Raw genomic sequence first — 16,997 nt, 5'->3', positions numbered from 1 at the left:
GCACTCATCTCTGACTCTAGCCAGCATGTGTATCACACAGTTTAATATAGGAATAGGAGAGCGCATAGACGTTGTGCAGTATCCCCAGATCCTTTGTCACCTGGCTTTAGGGAAACAAGTGCCTACTCGTTCCACAGTTGGACAACCCTTCTACTTTTTCCTCATAGGAGACAGGAAACCTGTTTTTAAGGGATGAGTCCAATTATGAGCTATACAATCAGCACAGGTGCAGGATAGTTCCTTTCCACAAGACTTGCATGACCCTCCCTATAATGAGTGATTGTTATCAGTGCTTTTTATAGGTCAGGGTGGGTTGTGCTTCCTTGTCTTGGGGACCCTGAGTGGTCTGGGGTGCTGGCTTCACACCTGTAGCTGTCTAGCAACGGAGTGGTTCAGTTCCCCCTCCTGGGTGTATGTGAGGGTCCACTTGTACTGCCTGCAGTCCCTTTTTTCTAGTCTGAACTCTTTGTCTAGTACAGGGGTGGCCAACCCATGGTTCCGGAGCCGCATGCGGCTCTTCAGAAGTTAATATGCGGCTCCTTGCATAGGTGCTGACTCCGGGGCTGGAGCTACCGGTGCCAACTTTCCACTGCTCAACCCCAGGCCCTGACCCCACTCCACCCCTTACGCCAAGGCCCCTCCCCTGAGCCTGCTGCACCATTGCTCCTCCCCTCTCCACCCCAGAGCCTCCTGTACACTGTGAAACAGCTGATCACGGCGGGCAGGAGGCACAGGGAGGAGCGGGAGCTGCTGATCGGCCGGGCTGCCGGCAGGCGGGAGCTGCTACAGACTAGGGACCGAATGGCTAGGCAGCAGTTCTGCAGAAAAGGACCTGGGGGTCACAGTGGATGAGAAGCTGGATATGAGTCAACAGTGTGCCCTTGTTGCCAAGAAGGCTAATGGCATTTTGGGCTGTATAAGTAGGGGCATTGCCAGCAGATCGAGGGGCGTGATCATTCCTCTCTATTCAACATTAGTGAGGCCTCATCTGCATCACACTGAGAGATAGGGAAAACCTTCTTTTATGTGAACTGACAGCCTAGACAGAGTGTGTCCTGTCCTATCGGCCGTTGTCTTCTGTTTCAAGGCAGAGGAAATCTCGTCCCAGCGTGACTTTGGTTTGCCAGAGGATCATCCTTTTGCGGGGGCCAGGTGGAAATCCCAGAGTAGAAGTGTGAGCTGCTCAGTGTGTGTTCGGTGTTCCCTTCCGTGCCCAATCCGCAAGGCTCTGAGTTTGTTCCCCATCATCTTTGCAAATCAGGGCTGGCTCCCCTTAATTTTGCGCTGCCTCCTTGGCACTTGGGAGATTTTTTGTGGGGTAAACCAGTGCCTTTCCCAGGATACAAAAGCTTTGATTAGACAATCTCAATGGTCCCGTCTGGCCTTAAAAATCTATGACTCTAGGAACGCTTCTGCCAGAAAGATAGACAGTGACAACAGCAGCAGGGTTAAAGCCCCTGGTTTTTGCTGTCAAGCGTGGTCACCCGGTAGACTATGGGTATCTGATGTCTGTCTCTGCAAAACCTGCCTCTTGAGTTCAAGCTGTCACAGTTTCTAAGCTCAGCTCTGACTAGCAGGGGTTCAGTGCTCAGATGACAATTGTCAGGCTCTTCCCTTGAAAAGCTTCCAGCCAAGAGGAGAGCAGTTGTCTGTGCTAAAGCGATGGAATAGGACATCTTAGTGTGACGCCTGCTGTTGGCACAGGTTTCTTCTGTAACCTAGATAAGGCATTTCATCTCTTCCTGGGCATTTCTAAAGAGCCAAGCTGTCATGCTTTGTGGCTATTAAATCTTTCCTCCTTGTTGAGATGCTTTCTCTGTGAGGAGGAACATACAAAATCACCTGCACCCCAGCTTGAAGGGAAACACAGAGGATGGATGCAATATCAATAACTGGAGAGTTGAATAGAACACAGAGACTTTAAGAAGTGGCCCCAGTGACCCCCCCTCTGGCTTGTTGCAGAGGGCTGGAGAAGCCATTAATCTGTGTGGAAATGTGCTCTCAAAACATTCTGGCAATGCCTGGCCCCTTTAAATCTGCAACATCCCACTTCAAAAAACTGCACCGATGTCTTCCCCAAGCTACTATATCAAGTCCTGTAATTCTGGATAAGGGTACAGCGTGGCAGCTGATCAGTCTCCCAGGATCCTTTGTATCTGCACTGGATGCAAATGAGAGTTTATGTTTTCCTTATTCAGCCAGCCAGCCTATTAAGTCCTCATAGGAGAAAATAAACCTCTTTTAGAAAGATGAAACCAACTGGCCACATTACACTCAGAAACAGAGGCAGTCTGACCCCGCCTCCGTTGTGTTACGTAACCCTCACTGAGAAGGTTTCATCTATGTGGTGCCTTATATATTTAGGGGTTGGCTTTTTTTCTGTGTCCAGGTGATCCTCAGTGGTCTGGGGTGCAGGCTTCAAACCTGTAGCTGTCTAGCAACAGAGTAGTTCAATTCCACCTCTTGGGTGGCTGTGTTGGAGGTTATTATACTGTTGTCTATTGAGACCTCCAGGAGGAACAAAGCAGGAAAACTCAAATTTGTCTCTGAGAGTAGTCTATTCTGCAATTAGATAGCCACAATCGGCTCAGGGGCTGTTGAATTGCGGTTTAGATACTCAAGTTTCAGAGTAACAGCCGTGTTAGTCTGTATCCGCAAAAAGAAGAACAGGAGTACTTGTGGCACCTTAGAGACTAACAAATTTATTAGAGCATAAGCTTTCGTGGGCTACAGCCCACTTCTTCGGATGCATATAGAAGAAGTGGGCTGTAGTCCACGAAAGCTTATGCTCTAATAAATTTGTTAGTCTCTAAGGTGCCACAAGTACTCCTGTTCTTCTTTTTTTAGATACTCAGGCTACTGCCTGAGCTTGGGACCCTCAGGGCCCTACAGTCCAGACTATGTGGCAATTAAATAGCTCCTTAGCTTGAGCCCAAGTCAGCTAGCCAAGGGCTGGCTATCGGTTTTCAATTGCAGTGTAGCTATACACTATTGCAGGGGTTCTCAAAGTGGGGATCAGGACCCCTCAAGGGGTCATGAGGTTATTACATGGGGGGGCACAAGCTGTCAGCCTCCACCCCAAACCCCTTGCATGCCAAATTAAAAATGTCACTCATTTCTGTATGAGCTGCAAGTTGTGTGTGTGTAGGGGGGTGGGGGGAATTGTTTGAAAATGAGATTTTTTCCCCTCAATATATATATATAACAATTGGAGAAAGAAATTTTGTTCAGACTTTCCAGAAATATTCACCTCTGAGTAAAGATCAAACAGAGAACATTTCAGTCCCCAAAAGGAATATTTCAGAACGTTGTGTATTTGAGACAAAATGGAAACTGTCTTTTGCAAATATTTCTATACTGGCAACAACCAGCATCAGCTCTAGGAGCATTTTTGGAACCCTTGATCATATGGCAATTTTTGTTCTGAACTTTATGGCTTTAAGTATCTTTAGTGACCTTTCAAATGGATTGATTTTCTTTGTTTGAATGACAAGAAAATGTGTGTAAATGTTTTGTTGTATTTTAATTATATTAGCTCTGTAAGGAATCTATATGCAAAATAATCATAGTTTGTTTAAAATAATTAATAAACAAAATATGACAGATACTTTATGCTACACCATCTCCATACTTTGAAACAATAATCTCCCAGATAGGGGGTAGTCAATTATTTTTTGTTAAGGTGCACATTTCTTGGTCAAGGTATGGTCAAGGTCCAGACCCCGGAGAAAATAATTAAAAAAAATAATAACAATAATGAGAATAATAAGTAAATAAAAAGATATTGGGGACTGTTCAAAAGCATCTGATGGTCTGGATTTTTGGCCTAAGGCCCTCCTATTGACTACTCCCGATTTTATAGATAGATAGATAGATAGATAGATAGATAGATAGATAGATAGATAGATATAATCTGTGTGAAATCACATTGACTGAGATCCTCAGGTGATGAAAACGAGTATTGCTCCTTGCTCCTTCAAAATCAATAGATCTAAGCTAATTTATACCAGCTGAGAATATATTTTCTACCAAATATTTCTTTGTCTGATGGATATTAATTATCCACGATTCTTCTACTTTCCCTGTTTACTGCTTTTGCAGGTGCTGCTGATTTCACCATTTTCTTTCAAAAATGGAAAGATTGATCTATCTTAAGAAACCTTAAGCATTTTATTTTTGGCATGCATATTTAAATCCTAATATGCGCGCGCGCACACACACACACACACACACACAAACAATGCGGGTTTTGCTGCTGACATTTTTAAACTCTGCCATACATATCAGCAATTTAACCCATTGGAGGCTTTAGAAACAGAGCTCAGAATTCTTGCAAAAGAGGAGCACAGTTATAGAGACTGACAATCCATTGGAGGCAAAGGGTATGCATCTAGCAGTGTGCCTCTGAATTGCAATGGGTAAGGGATATGTGAAGGGGTATTAGCTTTGGTGACCCTGGCAAAATTCCGATCCAGGGGCCCTGTTTCAGGAAATCATCCCTATTCAAGAAGGTCACTGAAGCTTATGCTTAAAAAGCCAGACTCTTAAGTGCTTTCTTGAACTGGGCTGCAAACATCTAACTACCTGCAGCCCTGAGTCTGAAATGGATTCTGGACCCTCCCCAAGCAGATCTTACTGGAGAGTCAGGACCTACAATTCCACCAAGTCTCTTTCACTACTTCCTGTACTCCCCACAAAGCCTTGTCTGCATACCTTGTTAATGATAACGAGGACTCTTACCCTACCTCAATACAGACCCAATCCTGCTCCACTGATCTCCCATTGACTACAGTGGTTCTTTATCTCACCCTTAACATGGAGTAGCAGTTTTCTACAATGAACTCAATTCTTCTCTTTCTTTCAGCGGGTAATCTAGGGTAGTTTTATGGGACTCATCCTGCATCTCTGGAGTACAATTAATCCCACTGCAGCAAGAAAATGGACTCAGTAATCTAACAGACCTTTTCCATCTCTAAATTCTATAGCTAAAAAGGCGATTAATCTGGACTGTACATAGAGCACCAAATCCACCATAATTTATGAAATAGCTGGTGGACTACATAAAGGCTTGAGACACAGGGTTAACCTGGAAGGAACCCAGAAGTTCCATAAAGAGATTTAAACAAGAACAAATACACAGGCCGGATTCTATTCTCTGCTGAGATCTGTTAAAGGGTAAGTTATGCCTCCCTGATTTTCATGCTGCACCAGCACTGGTCCCAGTCCATTAGCATAAATTAGAGCAGTTTAGGGCAACTCTAATTTACACCAATGAGCCAAGGTCCCTATGGACCATACACCAGTTGTGAATGGGTGTAGTTCAGATTCGAGCATTCCCTCAACCAATTATGCTACGATAGGAAAAACAGTTGGTGCAGGAGTTGATTTCAGTGCTTTATGTCAGCGGAGAACTTCCCCAACATAGACAATTCTCAATGGGCCAGTTAGAGCCAGGTTTTGCCACTTCGTACCATTTGAGCAGTGAAAATGGCTGGAACAAAGAGAGAGAATCTGTTCTATAAACCTGTGGGTATGATTTGCCATTGTTAGATTCATACTTTACACTGCTAGAGCCGGCGCAGTAACCCTAGTATAAAACTAGTGCAAGAGAGTGAAGGATGAAGCCTTCTGTCTCTATTATATTTTAATGGGAAGGAAATCTATCTCTGACTTAATTTCCTTTCTTGTCTCAGCCACACTCTAATAGATCAAGGGATATGCAAATTAAGAGAGAATATTTTGGATATGCCTGATTTTAAAGTTGAACGTGAATAATGTCTCACGCCTCTGACTTTGTGTCAGTACCATTTTTCTTGCAAAACTGTGGAAACAACTAATGTTTCTTTATGTGACAAACAGGTGTTTTTTTGTTTTGTTTTTTTTTTTAAGAAGGGGAAATGGAATTATGCATCACAATTATTACAATGGAGATATCAACTGCCTTGTGTTATTCAACCTGAAATTAGCCCTTTCATTAAAATACAGTAGCATTTATTTTGTGATGAAGTGACAAAGACCCAATTTCTCAGAAGCATCAAGCTACTCTGTGCGGGCTTTTATTATGTAGCAGGGAACGATTGGCTAAGAAATTGAATCTCCTGGTTATCAGATTATTGGCCAATGAAATTTAATATAGACACTTTGGTTTTGACTTACAGCAATAGAAAAGTATTTGTCAAGTGGTTAACCTTGGTTTGCTTTTGGAAATCTCTATTTGGGAAGAGGTGAATGGGATGATTTTCTTTTATTTTAACTGCTCAGGTAAATGAAGGCTGGATGAGACAGACTAGAAACTTCTGTATGAGAAGGATGATTTAGGTAAGTCTGTCCACTGCATCTTGAGTTAATTTACTCCAGACTTCTCCTGCAACACTCCAGTTGTTTTGTTCCAGACAGCCCCCGGAGCAAAGATCTACCTTTAGTGACTAAGTCAGACTGGAGTGTGGTTTCCTTCTGTTCTGATATTATGTATCAATAAAACAAAAGGGGGAACATTTTTGATACATGCCACATGCCTACGGGAATCAAATAGTTTTTCTTTACTCAGCCTCTATTCTGTGCATACATTTAGTGAGCAGCTGTGAGGGAGGAGGGATCATTACTGAAGAAGACATGTAGCTGTGGGGAGGAAGAATGATGTTATGGTTAGGGCAGCTGGTGGGAGGTCGGAGATTGGTTTTGAGTCTGTTGCTCTCCTACAGTGTTCCTGCATGACTTTGAGCCAATCACTTGGGCTCAGATCCTCAAAGATATTTTAATTACTTATTCCCATGAGATTTAGGTACCTAAATACCTTTGAGGATCTGGGCCTTAGTTGTCTGTTCCTCAGTAAAGAGGGGGGATACTTTTCTATCATGTTGGAAGGCTATATTCACAGCTAGTATTCTCCATACCCGCACCTATTCCAACTACTAACTTGTTCTACACAATCTCAGCTGGCTCTCTCTTTTAAATCTCTAATTGTAAAAGTTGTGAAGAAAACCTCAGGTACGTCTACTGAGGTCTGGACTACACTACAGACCTATATTGGTATAACTATGTTGCTCAGGGGTGTGAAAAATCCACACCACTGAGTGATATAGTTATACCGACATTACCCCCCATGTAGACAGTGTTATGTGGACAGGAGGCCTTCTCCCATTGGCATAGCTACCACCTCTTGGGGAAGTGGATTAACTACGCCAATGGGAGAAGCTCTCCTGTTGGCGTAGAAGCGTCTTCGCTTAAGCGCTACAGCAGTGCAGCTGCACCAGTGCACTATAGACCTGCCCTGAGTGTAACAGATGCAGAGACATTATGTGATTCTGCAGAGAGCCTGGAAAAATGGCTCTGAGAGGTGTGAACTCTCCTATTCATCTCAATGAGGGGTTCACTCAGCTGCCCAGTGATGATCATTTAAATGTCACTGCTGTTAACTATTTAATCCGTCATATAAGAAGGGAGATGGAGGGTCACAGAGTTGCACTATTTACTCCAATTGAATCTGATTTTGGTGCCACAAGTGGGTTGCATTTGGACAGTAACACCACTATTTTCCCCCCAACCAAGAAGCCAAGTGCTTGGGAATCTTGGAGCCCTGCCTAAAAGGGAGCCAAGCAGCTTCTCAATCCTATTTTGAATATCTACACAGCCTACCGGGAACAGCATCTCATTTGGGGACTCAGATGGGTGAAACTTATTTTGTGGGCAGAGCCTGGAAGTGCACCACCATGTTTTCCCCCCATTCTGACCCCTGGAGACATTAATGGTTTGGGAGAAGCTCAGTTGCTACATTAATAACATTGATGGGAGTCATATAAGGCAGTCAAAAGGATTTGTGTCATGGGGAGTCAGCCCCTGTGAATGAAGCGGGTCCAATGCCCCAGTGCCAGACCAGGTGCTCCCAGTTTGTTCAATTAAGAGCGTGGGGAAGCCCCTGGGGCTACAAGGGATCAGGGCACCTGGGACCCAAGGAAAGAGAGACTTGTTGAGATAGAGGCCTGGTGAATCAGAGCTGCCAGGGTTGGAATGTCAGAGTCCCGGTGGAAGGTTGAAGGCCAGGGGAGCAGCAAGAGGGGGTTGCTGGCTGACTTCCCAGAGCCAGAGAGCCATAGCTAAGGGCTGGAGAGAGCTGAAGGCAAGGGAGCAGTGGAGGCGCTTTCCTGCTGACATCTCCATACTAGAAAGCTGGACCCAGGGAGAAAGTGAGAGGAGCAGGGGAAGTGAGGGATGCTCCCCTGGTGAGAATGATCTCCCAACAGAATAGCAGTCGGGGTTCCCCCTGGGAACTGTGGGGTTGTACTCCAGCTGGAAGAAGAGGCTATGCTGGCAAAGGAGCAGCAGAGGACTGACAAGGAGCCCAGGTGCACAAGAAGACACTGATATGGAAGGAAAGTGCCTGTTGGGAAGAGTGGGGTTTTACACAGAAGAATTGCCTTTCTGGGTCAGACCACTAGTCCAATTGGCCCAATATCATGTCTGCAACAGTGTCCAGTACCAGATCTTCCAAGGTAGTGTACATGACAGGACAGGGTTTTTTTATTACCAATAGCAGCTGTGGACTATATATGCCCCTTTCATCCTAGAAACCCACCAAAGGTGAAAACCCACTTGAAAAATCCATGGCTTTTATCCTCTCAAAGTAGCCCATTTGTGGTCAGGGGATACTAGATGTGGAAGGGATGGAGTATGGCCACAAAGTGGCCATAGATCTATGGTGAAAGGTATCAGATACTTCCACTGATTTCAGAGAAAGGCAAGATCCTGTCAGCCACCTCTCATCTTCTTCCATACCAAATTCAGCATGAATGGCTCCGTTGCTCTGTTGCTGTTGGTTCCCTTCTGCACTTGTATTCGTTTGACCCTTCCAATGGGAATGAGAGTGAGAAGTCAGTGCTGCTACTGAAAGCAGAATCATTGTGCCAATGGTTCACATGACAATAGCATGTTTCCTTGGGGAACCTGATGGGCAGGACAGCAGTTCCCGAGATCTCTCATCCACTCCCAGTGGGCCTGATCCAGTAAACACACATGTGAGTAACTTTGCTCCCCTTGATAAAGCAGCACAAATGAGAAGTGGCCTGATTTAACTAGACCCTAGTGGGAGCAGGGTTCTGTCTCCATTCCAGTTATTTCTCCTTAAATTCAGCCTGTTTCTGAAAGGTTTCTTAAGAAAGGTGTTTCTTAAAGGTTTGGCCCTGGCTCTGAGTTGCACCTCTTAGGCATTAACCCACCACTGTGCGACACACATACCTATCCCCTGTATAATTAGAATAGCCCCAGAAACTTGCTGCTGTAATTAATTGCCGATTCTCATAGCTGTCTATCATTCACACCAGTGTCACAGAATAGCTAGAGGACAAAGAGTTTCACCCCCTATCTCTTTCCACCCCCTTGCTCTTCCCCCGATGTGTCTTTGTGCTGAGGAGTGCATAAGACATAGGCACAAAGTAGCATAGGACTATTACACCACCCATACGCAGCCCAGGGAACCCCTGGAATGAAAGAATTCTAAGCTAGAGGGATCCAGCTGCTTCATGTCCCACGAGAAACATCAAAGATGCAGAATCCAGGCTAGTTTCCTTGTACCTAGGGGATTTGGGCGCATATCTGGCCAATGCCTCAAAAGTCCGGGACACCAGCCAGCTTGCAGAAGTGATTTTACATCCTCTTTCTCAGAGTTTCAGGCAGGTCTGGCTGTCGGTGATTGATTATAGAAGAATTGTTTTAGGCCTTCCCACATCATCATGACCCCTGCAAAATGGTCAGTGTTCAGCCATTAGCTAGCTCCATGAATGGCTCCAGATGAGCTCGGCTGATACAGGGTGCACTGTTTTGACTTGCACACACATATCTTATCCTTTCGTTCCCCAGCTCCACACATGGGTGGGCAAAGATTTATCAGTCATTCTGCATGTCGTCACTGTGGCATATAGTTATGATGTGGGACAGTCTAAAACAGTGCTATTATTAAATAAAAAGCCTGCCTAATCCCTAAAGATGATCAGGAAATGTATTTTTTTTTTCATATAAAAATTCAAAGAAAACAATCTGGTTGGTTTTGTTTGCTTTTTAAAACAATCAGTTTGAAAATGAAAAATTGACAAATTTTTTGGTTTTTGCTAATAAAACCCTGACAGGTTTCATCTTAATGGAGTGAGATTGTCACTTTGGGGATTTTTGTTTTTGGCAAAAAAAGCAGAAATTGTATCATAGAAATTTCCAAATGATTAAAAAGGATTTTTTCATCCTCCCCCCACCCACCTCCCAAAACTCCCAAACAAATAAAGTGAGAAAAAAATGTAACCGGGACCACTAACCACATCTCCAAACAGGCAAACATTATGTACAAACTGCTTAAGATAATCCATTAAATCCAATGGAACAACACATATTAAGTCCAAGTACCATGCAGCTGGAAAACAGCCTAGATGGCTAGGAAGTCAAGTGGTTTAATCATGAGCAGAATCTAATTGCAGGGGACAAAACAAGCAGAATTGAGTGATCTTTTCTGCAAATTTCAGGGAGTTTGGGACGTGTTGCAAACATTTCACCCAGTGCCTGGGTTGAGGAGGTGTTAATAACTCCACTCAAGCCCGAGCAATCTTTCCTGCAAGACATGCCTGTATTGCCACAGAAGTGGAGGGTGCAGAATACGTCTGAGTGGTGTGGTAGGATAAACCCTCCTTTTGGTGCAACCAGGCCCCTTCTGTAGGCTGTCAGCAGGGCTGGATTAGGGAATTCAAGCACAACACGAGACCCGCTCCCCAGTGTCTTTACCCCCTTGGCCCTATCCCCCTGGAAGTGGTGGTGGCAGACCCCTTCCTGTCACCCCTGAGAGGCAAGGACAGTGGTGTAGGTGTTTTTTTTTCCCTACAGGAAGCAGCAGGGGGGAGCAGGGGGGCCACCAGGACTTGCGCTAGCTATGTCTGCATAGGCAGGTGAGTTAGGCTCACTGCACACTGTCCCTTCTACCACATACACAGTGCTCAGTGGGAAGAGCCCCTAGGAGCAATGGGTCTTGGAGGTCACACCACATTACGATCAATGGGGCAGTTTCCCTTCTCAGAGCTATTGTGTGATGCTCTTCGCAGACTCAAGCACACGCCACTGCATGGGTTCCATGGGTGTGGTGGGAGAGACATTTTCAAGCTGTTCTGAACAACCACAACGGACAGAAACTCACTCTTTTTAAAAGGAAATCTGCGATTGTGCTGTAATCACAAGATTCCAGAAGCTGGCACCGTAGGCATGGGCCTGTGCCTCAATACTGCCCCTGCTGGGAAATCCCATCTGACACAACCAGGAACTCCGTGTATCTACCACTTATTGCAGATCTGCCCTGTGGAATTTATGGGCGGCTATAGCCCCCAGGCTGAAATCAAGGGAAGGGGGGAATGTAAATGTTGTTTTTCCCATCACCATAACGCTTATTTACCGATGGGAGGGAATGACTTGTGCCTTGCTCTCTGAATGGAGCCATTCTTTTGCTCATGCAGAAACACGTCTCACGCCAGCTGGCTGCCTGAGTTGCTTGTTATCAAGTCTCACAAGTGTGAAGAGACCAAACAAAATCACAACCATATTGCATCTTTACAAGCCGACACCGTGGTCTCTGGCCCGAAAGCACCACTGCGGTTTGGCTCTGGGTAAGCAGAGTTATTAATAAAGGCAGAAGACTCACAAGCTGCAGGTTTGCCCTGACCAGTGGCTCCTGGTAAACAGATTCCTTCTATTTCCTGGACACAATTTAAGTCACAATGCTCTGGAGAAGACCACTGCCAGTTGGTGACTAAAAGCAAAATTGCAACAAGGGGGCAAAAGACAGGATAATAAAGAAAACACAGATCCATCCAGTTTCCAATTCTGTCACAAATGCTCCCTTAGGCCTACTAGGTAATGGTAATAAGCTAGCACAGTGTCCATATGCCATCTGCTGTTTGTTCAAAGCTTCTTCTGCTTCACCTCTTGCAAAATCTCCCACAAGTGACCACTCCCCTTCTGAGACCCACACCCTAGCACAGAGAGCCCAGGGATAGCTTCACTGACATTTGCCACACAGTCACCTGCAGTAGAGAGGAACTGTGGTACATATAATTAGTAGGCTTATGCTATCTATCCCTCTCAGGTTTCTGTTATGACACTTGTGGGCATTCAGCCATAAAGCTTATGCTCCAATACATCTGTTAGTCTATAAGGTGTCACAGGACTCTTTGCTGCTTTTTACCAATCCAGACTAAAACGACTACCCCTCTGATAGTGGGCATAATAGTTATTCTTGCAGGCCGGACAGATCGCCTTTCCATCACTTTGCAGAAACGACTGTTACACATGTACATAAACTTTTGCACCCAGTGGTTGATGGTCCGTTCGGAAAGAATCATTTACCCTTATTATCAAGGGTATCAGACAGACCACTAGGCACCATATTAAGTGATGTCATAGCCAGCTCCATGATAACAATTCCAGATTGAGTAAGGGTCAGTGCACAGCTGCAGTTTCCCAGAACCAAGGTAATGACTCTGAGACCTGAATGGTTTCCTGACTCTGGGCTTCAAAGAGGACATCTGCCTAGAACTGGTCAGAAAATGGAAATGACAATTTCTATCCCATGTGAAATTCTGACATTTTAAAAACCTGTTTTCATCCCAAATCGAGATGAATGATTCTATGGAATGGAATTTCGGAAATCTTTAGATGAAGGATCATCAAAATGACCTCATTGAAAGATTTATGTCAAAATGAATAAGAAAGCTGAAACAAAATGAGAAAGCTGAACTGAAATATCCCATTTCAATTTTGGATCATTTCAAAAAATGTCCATCAAAAATGTGGCTGAAATTGATATTTTCCAGCCAAACTTTATGATTTTCACAAAACAGCATTTTCTGGTGGAAAACTCTTGTGTCAGTTTTTCTAACCAGCTCTATATCTGCCTCACATTCAGTTGTGATCAAAAGACAAGTGGATGGGGGGAAGTAGTAGACATGATATATCGTGATTTTAGTAGAGTTTTTTGACACAGTCCCACATGACATTTTCATAAGCAAACCAGGGAAATGTAGTCGACATGAAATTACTATAAAGTGGGTGCATAAGTGATTGAAAGATCATACTCAAAGAGTATGATTAATTGTTCACTGTCCAACTGGGAGGACACATCTAACGGAGTCCCACTGGGATCAGTCCTGGTTCTGCTACTCTTCAATATTTTCATTAATGATTTGGGTAAAGGCGTGTAGAGTATGTTTATAAAAATTGCAGATGACCAAGATGGGAGGGATTGCAAGAACTTTGGAGGACAGGATTAAAATTCAAAATGTCCTGGACAAATTGGAGAATTGGTCTGAAATCAGCATGATGAAATTCAATAAAGACAAGTGCAAAATACTTTACCTAGGGAGGTAAAATCAAATGTACAACTACAAAATGGGGAGTAACTGGCTAAGTAGTAGTACCTCTGAAAGGATCTGGGGGTTATAGTGGATCACAAATTGAATATGAATCAACAATGTGATGCAGTTGTGAAAACGGCGAATATCATTCTGAGGTGTATTAACAGGAGTATTGTAGGTAAGGTATGGAAGGTAATTGTGCCACTCTACTCAACACTGGTGAGGGCTTAGCTGGAATACTGTGTCCAGTTCGGCAAACCACACTTTAGGAAAGACGTGGACAAATTGGAGAGAGTCCAGAGGACAGCACCAAAAATGTTCAGAGGTTTAGAAAGCTGGACCTATGAGGAAAGGTTACAAAAAGTGGACATGTTCAGTCTTAAGAAAGGAAGACTGAGGGGAGACCTGATAATGCTCTTCAAATATGCTAAGGGCTATTATAAAGAGGACAGTGATCGATTGTTCTTCTTGTCCACTAAAGGTAGCACAAGAAATAATGGGCTTAATCAGCAACAAGGGAAATTCTATCAGAGTAGTTAAACTCTGGAATAGGCTTTCAAGGGAGGTTGTGGAATCTCCATCATTGGAGGTTTTTAAGAACAGGTTGGACAAATACCGGTCAGGGATGGTCTAGGTTTACTTGGCCCTGCCTCAGCCCAGGGGGCTGGACTAGATGACTTTTCAAGATGACTTTCGGCACTCCATTTCTATGATTGTCTGGTCAGATGGCAGGCTGTATGAAGAAATGACAGGTGAAGGGGCTGACAGGAAATGCACACCCATGACAATAAATAATAATGGATTCCATTCAAATCAATGGGTTATATGATGTATGGGACATACAGGACCCATGCTGGCAAGAAGGGAGTTCAGGAAGGCCTGGGGATGCAGTTGGCAAGGCCGGCTCTAGCCACCAGCAAAACAAGCAGGTGCTTGGGGCAGCACATTTGCAGGGGGCGGCATTCGGGCCAACCTTTTTTTTTTTTTTTTTTTAACTCACGCAGAGCCACGGAGCAGCTGGGGATCCAGCCTGGGAGCTGAGAACCCACGGGACCCTGGGAGCTGTAGTTTCTTGCCTAGCTCCCTGCCTATAGAGCCAGAGTGCTGGGGCAGCAGGGTGTGTGTGTGTGGGGGGAGAACCAAGGGCGGAGGCAGCAGGGGGCAGCCAAATTTTTTTTTGCTTGGAGCAGCAAAAAACCTAAAGCCGGCCTTGGCAGTTGGCCTCGTCCTATAACACTTGGAGCAGTTTTCAGGTGTGGAGAGGGGAATTAAAAAGGAGAAGATCCAGCCCAGTTTGGGGCTGACCAGGAAGGAGCTCTGCCTCCTCATTGGTTTCAGCCAAGATTTGGAAACTGCTTGCTTTCCAGATGAGCCTCTCAGTGGATGGGATGACTGGGCCCAGGGAGACTGACCAAAAGAACTGTCTGCATGAAGACAAGCCCAAAGTAGAAGGATGGGGTCCTGCCGAAGACTCCTTTTGTTTTTCAGTTTTTCATTGATCCATAGATTCCAGAAGGGGCCATTGTGATCATCTAATATATGACCTCCTTTATAACACAGGAAAGAGACATCAGAACATAAGAATGGCCATACTGGGTGAGACAAAGTTCCATCTAGCCCAGTATCCTGGCTTCTGACAGTGGCCAATGCCAGGTGCCCCAGAGGGAATGAACAGAACAGGTAATCATCAAGTGATCCATCCCCTGTCACCCATTCCCAGCTTCTGGCAAACAGTGGCTAGGGACACCATCCCTACCCATCCTGGCTAATAGCCATTGATGGACCTATCCTCCATGAATTTATCTAGTTCTTTTTTTAACCCTATTATAGGCTTGGCCTTCACAACATCCTCTGGCAAAGAGTTCCACAGGTTGACTGTGCATTGTGTGAAGAAATACTTCCTTTTGTTTGTTTTAAACCTGCTGCATATTAATTTCATTTGGTGACCCTTACTTCTTGTGTAATGAGAAGGAGTAAATAACACTTCCTTATTTACTTTCTCTACACCAGTCATAATTTTATAGACCTCAATCATATCTCCCCTTAACCATCTCTTTTCCAAGCTGAAAAGTCCCTGTTTTATTAATCTCTCCTCATATGGAAGTTGTTCCATATCCCTAATCATTTTTGTTGTCTTTTCTGGAACCTTTTCCAATTCCAATATAGCATTTTTGAGATGGGGCAACCTCATCTGCATGCAGTATTCAGGATGTGGGCTTACCATGGATTTATATAGAGCAATATGATATTTTCTGTCTTATTATCTATCCCTTTCTTAATCATTTTCAACATTCTGTTTGCTTTTTTGACTGCCGCTGCACATTGAATGGATGTTTTCAGACAACTATCCACAATGACTCTAGGATCTCTTTCTTGAGTGGTAACAGCCAATTTAGACCCATCATTTTATATGTAGAGTTGAGATTGTTTTCCAATGTGCATTACTTTGCATATATCAACACTGAATTTCATCTGCCATTTTGTTGTCCAGTCACCCAGTTTTGTGAGATCCTTTTGTAGCTCTTCTCAGTCTGCTTGGGACTTAACTATTTTGAGTAGTTTTGTATCATCTGCAAATTTTGCCACCTTACTGTTTCCCCCTTTTTCTAGATCATTTATGAATATGTTGAATAGGTCTGGTCCCAGTACAGACACTTGGGGGACACCACTGTTTACCTCTCTCCATTCTGAAAACTGACCATTTATTCCTACCTTTTGTTTCCTATCTTTTAACCAATTACTGATCCATGAGAGGACCTTCCCTCTTGTCCCATGACAGATTACTTTGCGTAAGAGCCTTTGGTGAGGGACCTTGTCAAAGGCTTTCTGAAAATCTAAGTATACTATATCCACTGGATCCCCCTTGTCCACATGCTTGTTGACCCCCATCAACGAATTCTAGTAGATTGGTGAGACATGATTTGCCTTTTTAAAAACCATGTTGGCTATTCCCCCAACAAACTACGTTCATCTATGTGTCTGACAATTCTGTTCTTTACTATAGTTTCAACCAATTTGCCCACTACTGAAGTCAGGCTTACTGGCCTGTAATTGCTGGGGTCACCTCTGGAGCCCTTTTTAAAAATTGGTGTCACATTAGCTACCCTCCAGTCTTTTGATACAGATTTAAATGATAGGTTACAAACCACAGTTAGTAGTGCTGCAATTTCACATTTGAGATCCTTCAGAACTCTTGGGTGAATACCATCTGGTCCTGGTGACTTATTACTGCTTAGTTTATCAATTTGTTCGAACATTTCCTCTACTGACATCTCAATCTGGGACAGTTCCTCAGATTTGTCACCTAAAAAGAATGGCTCAGGTTTAGTAATCTCCCTCACATCTTCAGCCGTGAAGACCGATGCAAAGAATTCATTTAGTTTGTCTGCAATGGCCTTTTCATCCTTGAGTGCTCCTTTAGCATCTCGATTGTCCAGTGGCCCCACTGGTTCTTTAGCAGGCTTTCCGCTTCTGATGTACTTAAAAAAATTAGCTATTACTTTCTGAGTCTTTGGCTAGCTGTTTTTCAAATAATTTTTTTGCCTTCTTAATTATATTTTTACACTTCACTTGCCAGAGTTTATGTTCCTTTCTATTTTCCTCACTAAGATGTATCTTCCACTT

The 16,997-nt window shown here is 44.0% G+C and overlaps 1 non-coding gene across 1 annotated transcript; it reads left to right on the top strand.

Moving 5' to 3' along the window:
* The first annotated feature begins 2,383 nt into the window (after positions 1 to 2,383).
* TRNASTOP-UCA (transfer RNA opal suppressor (anticodon UCA)) lies at positions 2,384 to 2,470 on the top strand. The gene has a single exon. It is a non-coding gene; the product is annotated as a tRNA-Sec (tRNA).
* The last annotated feature ends 14,527 nt before the right edge of the window (positions 2,471 to 16,997 follow it).

Source organism: Malaclemys terrapin, chromosome 5 (genome assembly GCF_027887155.1).
Source record: "Malaclemys terrapin pileata isolate rMalTer1 chromosome 5, rMalTer1.hap1, whole genome shotgun sequence".
NCBI classification, from domain to species: Eukaryota; Metazoa; Chordata; order Testudines; family Emydidae; genus Malaclemys; species Malaclemys terrapin.
Note: the sequence above shows the minus strand (reverse complement) of the source record. Positions and strands in the feature narration are given on the sequence as shown.